Source organism: Anomalospiza imberbis, unplaced genomic scaffold (assembly GCF_031753505.1).
Source record: "Anomalospiza imberbis isolate Cuckoo-Finch-1a 21T00152 unplaced genomic scaffold, ASM3175350v1 scaffold_280, whole genome shotgun sequence".
In the NCBI taxonomy this organism is placed as follows: domain Eukaryota; kingdom Metazoa; phylum Chordata; class Aves; order Passeriformes; family Viduidae; genus Anomalospiza; species Anomalospiza imberbis.
The window spans coordinates 90,846-104,866 of NW_027099905.1; the positions used below are offsets into that span (position 1 = coordinate 90,846).

General features: G+C 55.5%; 1 long non-coding RNA gene across 1 annotated transcript; it reads left to right on the forward strand.

The window, feature by feature from the left end:
• Positions 1-116: 116 nt before the first annotated feature.
• Positions 117-13,819, forward strand: LOC137466558 (uncharacterized). The gene is made up of 4 exons (XR_010995214.1): positions 117-441; positions 12,682-12,753; positions 12,841-12,942; positions 13,401-13,819. It is a non-coding gene; the product is annotated as an uncharacterized lncRNA (long non-coding RNA).
• Positions 13,820-14,021: the final 202 nt, after the last annotated feature.

Consider the following 14,021-nt stretch of genomic DNA (forward strand, 5'->3'; position numbering starts at 1 on the left):
TCTGCAGGCAAGTTCTCAATGTCCTTTTCCTGAGAGAATAATCAGTGTCAGTGTGGCAAGACCTCACTCATGTGCCATTTCCCTTAACAGTCTGAAGTTTGTTGAGACTGGGAAAACCTGCCCTGCTCCATTCTCAAGCCCTGAGTGATCCCACAGGATCGCTGTCAGTGGGAGGAAGGAGCATTTAGCTGTTCATCTTCCTCCCGTGTGCAATGCCAGTGTGTGCTTCCATGAGCTCTGTGCAGCCACGGAGAAGAGCAGAGAGGGAAGGGGCCGGGCCCAGGGCTGTGCCCCAGGGCTGAGCCTTGGTGCAGCCTGAGGATCTCCTACAGCGCCACGGGCGCTGTTCTGTCCTGCCTTTCTTTGCAGCTGAAGCTGTTGGTGAAGGTGGTGCACCTTCCCAACCCATAGCCATTACTGAGCCTCTGGGAGATGGTGAGGGTAGGTCAAGGCCTTTCCCCCTGGGAGAGCCGCCAGCTAAGAGTCCAAAGCTGGGCTGCAGGTGCCAGGACAGAACCATGCACGTGTGTGCCCTCGCCCTGCGCCATCCCCTCACGAGTTCTGCTCAGGCACAGCAGCTGTTTGGAAGTGGGAGGGTGCTGGCCCAGTCTCAAAAACCCCGATGTTTGTCTGATCCTTAACCATGACTTTGAAAAGCTTTGCCTCCTGAAGATGCCCCCTCCCTGAATGGTGGATGGTTCCATCTGATCCTGCTGTCCTTTTTCCTTTCTCAAGTGATGCACACAACATCTCTGCAGAAGGAGGCGCATCCCGGAGGAAGCAGTGGCTCAGTGCCCACCTCTGCTGGAGGAAGGAAGGCGATGCCAGGCACGGACACAGGCACGGGCACAGGCACAGGAGGTAATTGCTGTGCCGGGCTCAGCCGGGCTCAGCCCTCGGCAGGGCTGTGTGGCAGCAGCTCTTCCCCCAGGCCCTGCCCTTGCACGGCCCGGCAGCAGCCAAAGCTGGAGGCGCCTCGGCTTCGAGGCCTCTGGAGCTCATTCCCAGCCCCGGGGAATCGGGACTCGGGCACCAACGACCCTCCCGCGGCAGCTGCTCCCGCAGCTGGCCCTGAGCGCCCAGAGGCCAAAGGCACAGGAGCAGCCCCGAGCGGGACCCTGCTGCGAGCCCAGGGCCAGAGCCAGCCCTGGCTCCTGACTGGGCAGGGGCTGCACTGGCTCCTGACAGGGCCTGACTCTGTCCCCTGGGGCTGGGGGAGCTGTCACGGGGCAGGGAGGGCCAGGGCTGGCAGGGACTGCTCAGGGATGGGTTTGGCCCGGGTCCCTCCAAGCAGCGACTGCCCAAGCAGCTGTGCTGGCCCCGGGCTCTCCTCCCGGCCGGCTGGGCTTTGCTGGGTGGCACAGCCTGTGCCGAGGGGCGGCAAGGTGCCTGCAGGCCCCAGCTCTGGGGGAAGCAGAGAACGTCCTGGCCGTATCCACCATGCTGCCAGCTCAGCAGTGCAGCACAGCGCGGGCTCACGCTCCCCATTGCTCCCACAGATGCTGCCGGCCCCACAACACGGGTTCCCGATTCCCAGAACGGCCTCAGAAGTGGTTGCTATTGGGAAACACACTGTTTGCTACAGTTAATGGCAGGCATGCTTCTTTTGGAGCTCGTCTTCATTTTATGCTGTGTTGGAATCTGGTGTTGCTGGAAGAGAAAATGGTGAGTGTTTATATCACCTTTCCCTCAAACAGCTTCTTTTAAAAGGCTAATATAGATGGGAAACATTTCCAATGAGGCTGCAGTGGAGTTGTGGCCGGTCCGTGGTTGTCCAAAGAGCTCTGCTGAGGGTTCTGCTGCTGCCCAGGGCTTTCATTGGCCTCTTCATTGCTGGGCCTTGTCCTGGGGGGCCCGCTGGGGCTGCAGCCAGTGCTGGCTCCCACTGAGGCTGCCTGGCCAAGAGCAGCCCCAGGGGCACAGGGCGGAGGCAAGGCAAGGTGGGGAGGAGAAAGGGCGGGGACGAGATTGCCCTTGAAAGGCAGACGCGATCTGGGGCCCGCTCCTGGCCAGGGAGCCTGCCCAGAGCCGTCCCCTGCTCGCCGGGGCCTTGAGGGGCAGCTGTCCAGCTGGGCCAAGCTGTGCCAGCCGCTCCAGCCGTGCTGGGGAGCCTTGCCAGCTCTGGGCCCTGCTGTGCAGGAGGGTCCCAGTGTGCCAAAGGCAGCCGGGGGCCTCAGCCGCTCCTCTCTGCACAGGAGCGCCTCTGCAGCTTCACAAGAACAGCCAAACACCTCAGTCTAGGAGAACTGGACCTGTCATCCTGCACCTCCTTACCAGTGTCCCTTCCACCGCTGCATTACGAGCCTTTTGATGGAAGTACACTGCAACTACCACCCAGAAGAGGACCCTCTCTCCCAGAAGGGACTGGCCCTGCTGTCCTGCCAGGGCAAGAGGTGCAGCCCTCCAACCAGGGAATGGTTCGTCAGAAAAGTTATACTGACTGCTAAAAATGCAGGAGGTTTATTAAAAATTTATTAAAAATACAACCGGAGACTGAATACATAAAATATTAGAGTGCCCAGCATAGAGGATTTTCCCCTCCATGTGCTCATCCGCACAATGGAGGGTTTGCCTTTTCATTCTTTTGCCCTTCTTAAAGTTCTGTCCATCAACTCCTTTTTTACTGTCCAGCGGTGGAGTTTACTTCCTTACATCTCGATTGGAGCTCAGGTGCTGCTCTTGTAACAAGGTGACCCTCTTCAATGTCCCGAACTCAGGTCGCTCCATGAGAAAAACACAAAGGGGGGTAAAACAGAACTCTGTAAAACTTCTCTTAACATACATACATTATATTTGTCTTTTAATTGTGAGAGTCAACTATCACATTACTCATCTGTCACAGGCTTGATTCCAGCAACATATTTGGGCTTCAGCTCATGTGTCTGTGTGCTACCTCCAGCACTGGCGCAGCTGCTTGTCTGGTGGACAGGCAGCAGCCAGGCATGGGGCTCCTGAGGCTAACAACAACCTCATGTTATCTTTGTTTTGCATTTTGAAACATTTAGATAAGTTTTTCATTTGTAGCATCTAATAAAAGTTTTTCATAGAATGGAGACCCCAGATGTTTGTTCCACTTTACTTCAAGAGTTTTGTGTTTGTCAAAGGAGTTTTACAGTTGCAGATACCTAGAATCTTCTGACACTTTGGCAATACAAACATAAAAATTGTTTTTAATTCATAATGTTTACTCTTGCCCAGCCGGGACAAGACCAGCCCAGCCCATGGGAATTGTTATGCTCCGGGCACTTGGGTACTGAGCAGTCCTGCTGGGGTCCCTCTGGGGGAGATGCGTCCCAAAACCTGGGAGAGACTGCACGGGGTGCCCATGGTGGGGAAAGGGCAGAGGGCGAGAGCAAGGCTCCAGTGTGTCCTGAGAGGGCCTGGCTATGTGCCCTCAGGCTGGAGGAGCTGTCACAGGGCAGGGAGGGCCAGGGCTGGCAGGGGCTGCTCAGGGATGGGTTTGGCCCGGGTCCCTCCAAGCAGCGACTGCCCAAGCAGCTGCGCTGGCCCCGGGCTCTCCTCCCGGCCGGCTGGGCTTTGCTGGGTGGCACAGCCTGTGCCGAGGGGCGGCAAGGTGCCTGCAGGCCCCAGCTCTGGGGGAAGCAGAGGACGTCCTGGCCGTATCCACCGTGCTGCCAGCTCAGCAGTGCAGCACAGCGCGGGCTCACGCTCCCCATTGCTCCCACAGATGCTGCCGGCCCCACAACACGGGTTCCCGATTCCCAGAACGGCCTCAGACATGGTTGCTTTTGGGAAACACACTGTTTGCTACAGTTAATGGCAGGCATGCTTCTTTTGGAGCTCGTCTTCATTTTATGCTGTGTTGGAATCTGGTGTTGCTGGAAGAGAAAATGGTGAGTGTTTATATCACCTTTCCCTCAAACAGCTTCTTTTAAAAGGCTAATATAGATGGGAAACATTTCCAATGAGGCTGCAGTGGAGTTGTGGCCGGTCTGTGGTTGTCCAAAGAGCTCTGCTGAGGGTTCTGCTGCTGCCCAGGGCTTTCATTGGCCTCTTCATTGCTGGGCCTTGTCCTGGGGGGCCCGCTGGGGCTGCAGCCAGTGCTGGCTCCCACTGAGGCTGCCTGGCCAAGAGCAGCCCCAGGGGCACAGGGCAGAGGCAAGGCAAGGTGGGGAGGAGAAAGAGCGGGGACGAGATTGCCCTCAATAGGCAGACGCGATCTGGGGCCCGCTCCTGGCCAGGGAGCCTGCCCAGAGCCGTCCCCTGCTCGCCGGGGCCTTGAGGGGCAGCTGTCCAGCTGGGCCAAGCTGTGCCAGCCGCTCCAGCCGTGCTGGGGAGCCTTGCCAGCTCTGGGCCCTGCTGTGCAGGAGGGTCCCAGTGTGCCAAAGGCAGCCGGGGGCCTCAGCCGCTCCTCTCTGCACAGGAGCGCCTCTGCAGCTTCACAAGACCAGCCAAACACCTCATTCTGGGAGAACTGGACCTGTCATCCTGCACCTCCTTACCAGTGTCTATTGTCCCTTCCACCGCTCCATTACGAGCCTTTTGATGGAAGTACACTGCAACTACCACCCAGAAGAGGACCCTCTCTCCCAGAAGGGACTGGCCCTGCTGTCCTGCCAGGGCAAGAGGTGCAGCCCTCCAACCAGGGAATGGTTCGTCAGAAAAGTTATACTGACTGCTAAAAATGCAGGAGGTTTATTAAAAATTTATTAAAAATACAACCGGAGACTGAATACATAAAATATTAGAGTGCCCAGCATAGAGGATTTTCCCCTCCATGTGCTCATCCGCACAATGGAGGGTTTGCCTTTTCATTCTTTTGCCCTTCTTAAAGTTCTGTCCATCAACTCTTTTTTTACTGTCCAGTGGTGGAGTTTACTTCCTTATATCTCAATTGGAGCTCAGGTGCTGCTCTTGTAACAAGGTGACCCTCTTCAATGTCCCGAACTCAGGTCGCTCCATGAGAACAACACAAAGGGGGGTAAAACAGAACTCTGTAAAACTTCTCTTAACATACATACATTATATTTGTCTTTTAATTGTGAGAGTCAACTATCACATTACTCATCTGTCACAGGCTTGATTCCAGCAACATATTTGGGCTTCAGCTCATGTGTCTGTGTGCTACCTCCAGCACTGGCGCAGCTGCTTGTCTGGTGGACAGGCAGCAGCCAGGCATGGGGCTCCTGAGGCTAACAACAACCTCATGTTATCTTTGTTTTGCATTTTGAAACATTTAGATAAGTTTTTCATTTGTAGCATCTAATAAAAGTTTTTCATGGAATGGAGACCCCAGATGTTTGTTCCACTTTACTTCAAGAGTTCTGTGTTTGTCAAAGGAGTTTTACAGTTGCAGATACCTAGAATCTTCTGACACTTTGGCAATACAAACATAAAAATTGCTTTTAATTCATACTGTTTACTCTTGCCCAGCCGGGACAAGACCAGCCCAGCCCACGGGAATTGTTATGTTCCGGGCACTTGGGTACTGAGCAGTCCTGCTGGGGTCCCTCTGGGGGAGATGCGTCCCAAAACCTGGGAGAGACTGCACGGGGTGCCCATGGTGGGGAAAGGGCAGAGGGCGAGAGCAAGGCTCCAGTGTGTCCTGAGAGGGCCTGGCTATGTGCCCTTAGGCTGGAGGAGCTGTCACAGGGCAGGGAGGGCCAGGGCTGGCAGGGGCTGCTCAGGGATGGGTTTGGCCCGGGTCCCTCCAAGCAGCGACTGCCCAAGCAGCTGCGCTGGCCCCGGGCTCTCCTCCCGGCCGGCTGGGCTTTGCTGGGTGGCACAGCCTGTGCCGAGGGGCGGCAAGGTGCCTGCAGGCCCCAGCTGTGGGGGAATCAGAGAACGTCCTGGCCGTATCCACCGTGCTGCCAGCTCAGCAGTGCAGCACAGCGCGGGCTCACGCTCCCCACCGAACCTGTAGAGCTTCAAAGCAAGACAGGAACAGATGCCCTGAATCCACTTTGATGAATCTCAAGGATTTTCTGCTCGCAGCATGGACACAAGCAGTGCGTGATAGGTACAGCATAGACTCTGTTCACTGTGTCACTTGCCATGGCCTCTTTCACAGTCATATCCTTCCCCCTTCACATGTCCTGCCAAACACCTAAGGGAGAACTGGACCTCTAATCGCACATCTCCATGCCCATGCGTAATGTCCCTGTCACAGCTGCTTTATCATCTTGCTGCTGTGCAGATGCTGTCACCAGCCAAACAAGGTCCTCTACCCCTGAAGGCACTGGCCCCGCTCTCAGGCCCTTACTGAAGGTGAGTAGGGCTTGGCCCAACTCTTCTGTTACCATAAAGACATGGAGCTGTCACCCCAGTGTCCGGGTGGTACCACCAGCAAAGCCCAGCCGGCACCAGCTCTGGCTGAGCTCCATGCCCAGGAGCAGCCGTGGATGCCCACGGTGAGGGCAGGCAGGAGCCAGGCAGGGGCTGCTGTGAGCAGCAGCGGGGCCCCGAGGGGCTGGGCGAGCCCATGCTGAGCGTCCCTGGGCTGAGGGCCCATTTCCTTCAGTGGGATCATCTGGGCCTGCAGCTCCTCCAGTGGCATGCCCAGGAAAAGAGGGAAGCCATCAAGAGCCTGTGAGTCACAGGAACGGGGTGTGGCTTCCTCCCTCCTTGGGTAGCGGGCTGGTTAAAAGAGGCCTCTAGGGAGCGCGGCGAACAGGAGCGGGCAAACAGGGCTGTGGCTCGCCTCTGAAGGGCAGTTCGCGAGGCAGGTGGCACAGGCAGGGCAAGCAGGAAGGGTTGCAGGTTTTCTTTCTAGTCAGGTTTACTGTGTGTTGTTTGCAGCGTTTCTGTTGGTTGATTGGTTTTGGGGTTACTGGTAGTAATGGTTTTTACGTGATTGAAAAGTGTAGATAATATGAGTGTATGTAATCAGATGGAACCCTCCAAAAAGGATGCATCTGTCCAGACCCATTCCTGTGCAGAGTGTTTGAGCTCAGCGGTGGATTCAGGGGGCGTTGTGGAGAAAACCTGCCTGCGGTGTGAACAGGTGAACAATCTCCTTTCACTGGTGGCCGAGCTTAGGGAGCAAGTTGAAAGACTCAGGAGTATCAGCGAAAGAGAAAGGGAAATAGATTGGTGGAGTTCAGCCCTTCCATCCTTAAGGGAGACCCAGCAAGAGTCAGAGGACTCCCATGCCTCTCACTGTCAGGCAATAGAGGGGCACCTGGTAGATGAAGGAGAGTGGAAATGGGTCCCTGCCCAGGGAGGGTATGATAAAAATTCCTCCCGACCCCCATCCTCTTGCCAGGTGCCACTTCAGAATAGGTATGCGCCCCTGGATCTAGAGACTCAGCCAGATGATTTAGAAGAAGCTTATCTGCCCAGTCAGCCTCCCAGTTATCATTAATCTATAAGATGGATCTAATATCAAAAAGATAAGAAGGGTAATAGTAGTGGCTGATTCCCTTCTGAGGGGAGCAGGGGGCCCCGTACGTCGACCGAACCCACCCCACAGGGAGGTCTGCTGCCTCCCTGGGGCCCGGGGACGAAAGATCACTGAGACACTGCCTGGGCTGATTCAGTCCTCTGATTATTACCCACTGCTGATACTCCAGGCTGGCAGCGATGAGATTGAAAAGAGGAGTGTCAGGACAATTAAAAGGGACTTTAGGGCACTGGGACAAGTGGTTGATGGGACGGGGGCACAGGTAGTCCTTTCCTCAGACCCTTTGGTGGCTGGGAAAAACGGTGAAAGGAACAGGAGAGCTCAAACTATCAATGAGTGTTGCAAGGGTTGGTGTCAGCAGCAGAATTTTGGATTCTTTGATCATGGGGCAACTTTTATGGCACCTGGCCTGCTGTAAACCAGATGCTCTCCATCTCTCTGTTAAAGGCAGAAGGCTTTTAGCTGATGAGCTAGCAGACCTTGTTGAGAGGGCTTTAAACTAGGTTTCAAGGGGGAAGGGGATATAGCTGGGCTCTCTGGAAGCAGGCCCAAGGATGGTAAGCCTGAGTTAGGGATGGAATCAGCAGCCCAGCTGAGGTGCATGCACACCAATGCACACAGCATGGGCAACAAACAAGAAGAGCTGGAGGCCATGGTGCAGCAGCAGAGCTGCAGAGCTATGCTATGATTGCCATCACAGAAACAGGGTGGGATGACTCACATGGCTGGAGCACTGCCCTGGATAGCTACAAGCTCTTCAGGAGAGACACGAGAGGGAGAAGAGGTGGAGGGGTGGCCCTTTATTTAAAGAATAAAAAAGGGAGGCTTTGGACACCATGGATATTGGAACTAATTGGCAGAATGTTGAATGCCTATGGTAAGAATTAGGGGGAAGGCCAACAAGGCTGGCATCCTACTGAGAGTCTGTTATCATCCACCCAGGCAGGAAGAAGAGGTGGACAACTCATTCTATAAGCAGCTAGAGAATGTTTCAGGATCATCAGCCCTTGTTCTTGTAGGCGACTTCAACTTGCCAGACATCTGCTGGGACCTCAATACAGCAGAAAAAAAGCAGCCAAGGAAATCTGTAGAGTGTGTGGAGGACAACTGTTTGTTGCAGCTGGTGGGCGAGCCCCCCAGGGGAGGGACCATGTTAGATCTGCTGTTTGCAAATAGAGGTGGACTGGGGAGAGATGTGGTGGTTGGAGGCTTCTTGGGCCACAGTGATCATGAAATGATAGAATTTGTTGCATGGCAAGCTGATCTGTAGTCAGCATTAATCAAGTTATAATAAGCAGTCCAGCTCTGCTCCGTGTACCAGCCTCTGTGTTTGACTGGCAGAAGCACACAGCCAGTGGGAGCTCTCCTAGGATGCAAGCATTGTATAGGTTCAGAGTCTCGGGGCACACAGATAGACCAACGAGCTGTCTCGACCTGGGAGCTTTGAATGGGCTATAAAAGAAAGCTCCGGACAATAAACAAGGCTGTTTTTCTGAGGAAACACGAGTGGTCTGCCTTATGTTACGTCTCAGACATGGGAACACCGTGGTATCAAGATGTCTTGCTATTTTGTGAAATCAGGAGGAACGTCAATAAGACTTTTACATTGGACTTCCAGAGGGCAGACTTTGGCCTGTTTCGGAGACTTGTTCAGAGAGTTCCTTGGGAAGCAGCCCTTAAAAACAAAGGAGTCCAGGAAAAGTGGGCATGCTTCCAAACAGAGATCTTGAGGGCACAGGAGCAGGGCGCCCCTGGGTGCCGAAAGATGAGTCGATGAGGCAAATGCCCAGCCTGGATGGGCAAGGAGGTTTTGGAGGAATTTAGGAATAAAAGGAGGATGTATCATCTTTGGAAGGAGGGTCGGGTCTCTCCGGAAGAATTTAAGGGGGTTGCTAAAAGCATGTAGGAAAAAAAAATTAGGGAGGCCAAAGCTCAGTTTGAACTTAAAATGACAACTTCTGTAAAGGGTAATAAAACTGTTTTTGCAAATGCATCACTGGTAAAAGGAAGGGTAAGACCAACCTTTGTTCTTTATTAGATGTGGGAGGGAACTTAGTAACTGCAGATCAGGAGAAGGCAGAGGTGCTTAACGCCTTCTTTGCCTCAGTCCTTAGTGGGAATGACTTGTCCCCAGGACAGCTGTCCTCCTGGGTTGGTTGATGGAGCCAGGGAGCAGAATGGGCCCCCTGTTATCCAGGAGGAGGCAGTCAGAACTGCTGAGCTGTTTAGACGTTCATAAGTCCATGGGAACAGATGGGATGCAGCCCAGGGTGATGAGGGAGTTGGCAGATGAGCTTGCAAAGCCACTCTCCATCATTTACCAGCAGTCCTGGCTCACTGGTGAGGTTCCAGATGGCTGGAAGCTGCACAGGGTCACACCCATTCACAACAAGGGCAGGAAGGAGGATCCTGGTAATTACAGGCCACTCAGCCTGACCTCAGTACCCGGTAAGGTCATGGAACAGTTTATACCGAGTGTCATCACACAGCATCTACAGGATGGCCAGGGTATCAGACCCAGCCAGCAAGGGTTTAGGAGGGGTAGGTCATGTCTGACCAACCTGATATACTTTTAAGACCAAGTGACCCACCTGGTGGATGCAGGAAAGGCTGCGGATGTTGTCTGTTTGGACTCCAGCACGGCCTTTGACACTGTCTCCCACAGCACACTCCTGGAAGAGCTGCAGCCCACGGCTGGGACAGGAGCACTCTGAGCTGGGTTCAGAACTGGCTGGATGGCCGGGCCCAGAGAGTGGTGGGGAGCGGTGCTGCATTCCAGCTGGCAGCCAGCCAGCAGTGGTGTCCTCCAGGGCTCTGTGCTGGGGCCAGCTCTGTTCAATGTTTCTATTGACCCCATGGATGAGGGGATTGAGTCTTTCATCAGTAAATCTGCAGACAACACCAAGCTGGGAGTGTGTGTCGATCTGTTGGAAGGCAGGAGGGCTCTGCAGGGAGACCTGGAACGGCTGGATGGATGGGCAGAGTCCAGTAGGATGAAGTTTAGTAAGTCCAAGTACCCACTCCTGCATTTTGGCCACAATAACCCCCTGCGGCGTTATAGGCTGGGGACGGTGTGGCTGGGCAGTGCCCAGGCAGAAAGGGACCTGGGGGGAACTGGTTGACAGCCGGCTGAACATGAGCCAGCAGTGTGCCCTGGTGGCCAAGAAGGCCAATGGCTCCTGGCCTGGATCAGCAGGAGCAGGGAGATCATTCTGCCCCTGTGCTTGGCGCTGGTCAGGGCACACCTTGAGTGCCGTGTCCGGTTCTGGGCCCTCCGTTTGGGATGGACATTGACACACTCGAGCACATCCAGAGGAGGCAACGAGGCTGGTGAGGGGCCAGGAACACAAGCCCTGTGAGGAGCAGCTGAGGGAGCTGGCGGTGTCCAGCCTGGAGAAAAGGAGACTCAAGGGTGGCCTTATCACTCTACAACTTCCTGAAAGGTGGCTGTGCTCAGGTGGGGTTGGGCTCTTTCTCCAAGCAGCAACTGACAGAACCAGGGGACACAGCCTCAAGCTGCACCAAGGGAAATGTAGATTGGACGTTAGGAAAAGGTTTTTCACGGAAAGAGTGATAAAGTACTGGCATGGCCTGCCCGGGGAGGTGGTGGAGTCACCGTCCCTGGACGTGTTTAAAAAAACACTGGATGTGGCACTCGGTGCCATGATTTAGTTCAAGTACTGGGACATGGGTTGGACTCGATGATCTTGAAGGTCTCTTCCAACATGGTCATTCTGTGAATTTTGTATGAATTCTGTGAATTCTGAGCAGCTTCAGGCACACAGCCTGACCAGCAATGTCAGCTGGCAAAACAAAGGTTTTGCTGAGAAATGGCCCTTTGATGAAACAAAACATTTACAGTCAGGGCAGTCCGTTTATATAGATGGGGGTACACTCTGGGGGTACAGCCAAGGCCATGAGGTCACAGCAGGCTCTGGGGTCACAGCAGGCTGAGGTCACAGCAGGCTCTGAGGTCACAGAGGTGCCAGAGCCCCGTGGTTGCACAGCACCACAACAACCGAGCAGTCAGTCCTTGAGCACAACTGTTGCGGCAGCAGCGGCGCTGGCAGCAGTGGTGCTGACATTGGGACAGCGGTGTGAGGACAGCGGTGGCAGCAAGAGCTGCGGGACTGGCAGAGGGCAAGGCACCATGGCCCTTGCTCTGCGCCTCTTCCTCCTGCTCCTCCTGGCCGTGGCCCTGCCTGCCAGGGCTGCCCAGGCTGCTCCGCTGCAAGCGCGGGGAGCAGGTGAGCCGGCAGCCTGGCTCCCCTTTCCCGGGACAGCGCTCCCTGCTCCCCGGGAAGCACTGGGGGATGCTTTTCCCTGGGCTTTAGGGAGGGTTTCTGCTGTGGGAGGGAGAGAGACCCCGGGGACCCCGGCAGCCCCATTTTCCTCTCCAGAAATGTCACACAGGGCAGGGAAAGAGGGTGGGGTGTGACCAGGAGCCAGCCCAGAGTTTCCCAAGCCCCTATGCAGCTTTGGCCATGTCCATTCAAATCTGGATCCCTTAGCCTTACCTGACCCCCTTGCAGTGCCCAGTTCCCCAATGCAGAAGGGATCCCAGCACACCGTGGAAATGGGTCTGGTCGCTGCTTCCCTCTAGATTTGGATCGCAAATTGAATTATTTCCAAGTGCTGATGAAGGACACTTTAAAGATCATGGAGAATGCTGGAGAGAAGTTCTAACTTTCTCTTTTTACTGACAGAATAATCAGAGTCAAGGAGGCAAGAGTTCACTCATCTGCCATTTTCATTAGGGTTAAGTCGGGGTTGAAGGATTCTGGAAGCCTTGGCCTGCTCCTTTCTGGAGCCCTGAGTGATCCCACAGGATCGCTGTCAGTGGGAGGAAGGAGCATTTAGCTGTCCACCTTCCTCCCGTATGCATTGCCTGTGTGTGCTTCCATGAGCTCTGTGCAGCCACGGAGAAGAGCAGAGAGGGAAAAGGCCGGGCCCAGGGCTGTGCCTCGGGGCTGAGCCTTGGTGCAGCCTGAGGATCTCCAACAGCGCCACGGGAGCTGTTCTGTCCTGCCTTTCTTTGCAGCTGAAGCTGTTGGTGAAGGTGGTCCAGCTTCCCAACCCATAGCCATTACTGAGCCTCTGGGAGGTGGTGAGGGTAGGTCAAGGCCTTTCCCCCTGGGAGAGCCGCCAGCTCAGAGCCCAAAGCTCGGCCAGGGGGCCATGGCTGCAGGGGCCAGGACAGAACCATGCACGTGTGTGCCCTCGCCCTGCGCCATCCCCTCACGAGTTCTCCTGCGGCTCCGTGCTGCCGGTGCAGATCTGCAGAGATGACAGGAGCTTCTGTGGCTGTTGAGTTACAGGTGTGTCTGCAGGGAGGACTTTCCCAGGTCCTTTGGTGGATGTTGCACGCAAGCCCAGCTCCCGTCGCAGGGGTGAGTAGCGTGTCCCTGGTGACCCCACAGGCTAAACAATGATTTTGTGGGATCCATTCCTGGGAAACGGAACTATGTTGCTTGAAGGTCCTCCGACGGGAAAGAACAAAGCTACAGGACACAAGAAACCCCATGGGCCATCCGAATACATGAGGCAAATGCTGAAAGGATTGCTGCAGGGAGGAAATGGTGAGAGCATTTTCCTCAGCCTTCCTCTGGGACTCAGCAGCCGGGGGCTTTCCCTGCACATCTGGACATGCCGTGCCCGGCACAGCGGGAAGGGATCCAGGGCAGCCTGGCTGCCCTGCTGCTGCTTTCACGGCCTGCAGGGCTGTTTGCCAGCCTGGCCTGGCTGCAGCTTCTCCCCAGCCTCTGCAGGAAGGCATTTGGCACCAGCTGACAGGGAGCGCAAACTGCAGCATGGACCATGCACTCCCTGAGATCCCCTGCAATTTCCCAGTCCCCAGGCAGATTAGGAGGAGCAGTGGTTTGGAGGAGGGAGTGGGTCGTAGCCTACCCAGAAATTTTATAGGGATTTCCTGATCCTTAACCATGCTTGCCTTTCACAAGCATTGCCTCCTGAAGATGCCACCTCCACAATGGGCAGCAGTCCCACCTGATCCAGCTGTCCCTCTTCCTTTCTCCAGAAGTGGATGGAGAGGCTGTGCTGAAGGCTGAGTTTCCCAGAGGAAGCAGTGGCTCATTGGCAGCCTCTGCTGCAGGAAGGGAGGCGATGCCAGGCACAGGCACAGGAGGTAATTGCTGTGCCTCTGGGCCTGCTGAGCCCTGCTGAGGCTTGAGCTGCCCTCTCTGCTGCTTGGCAGTGCGGGAACAGCCCGGACAAGACCGGCACAGCCCAGAGGAATTGTTATGCTCAGGGCACTCGGGTACTGAGCAGTCCTGCTGGGGTCCCTCCGTGGGAGACACGTCCCTAAACCTGGGAGAGACTGCACGGGGTGCCCATGGTGGGGAAAGGGCAGAGGGCGAGAGCACGGCTCCAGTGTGTCCTGAGAGGGCCTGGCTATGTGCCCTTGGGCTGGGGCAGGTGTGCCAGCAGAAGGAGGGCGGGTGGTTGGTAGGACAGGAGGGAGGGAGGGAGGGAGGGCGTTGGGGAGGGATATTTGCGGCACTGCCTGCTGCAGTTTTCCCAAGGGATTAAAAGAAAGTTTCCTTTGTACAAGTGAGAGAATCCCCATGGGCCGTGGGCTGCTCCAGTTTCCTCTCCAGGGATGCTGCACTGGGCCTGCAAAGAGGATGGGGGTTGACCA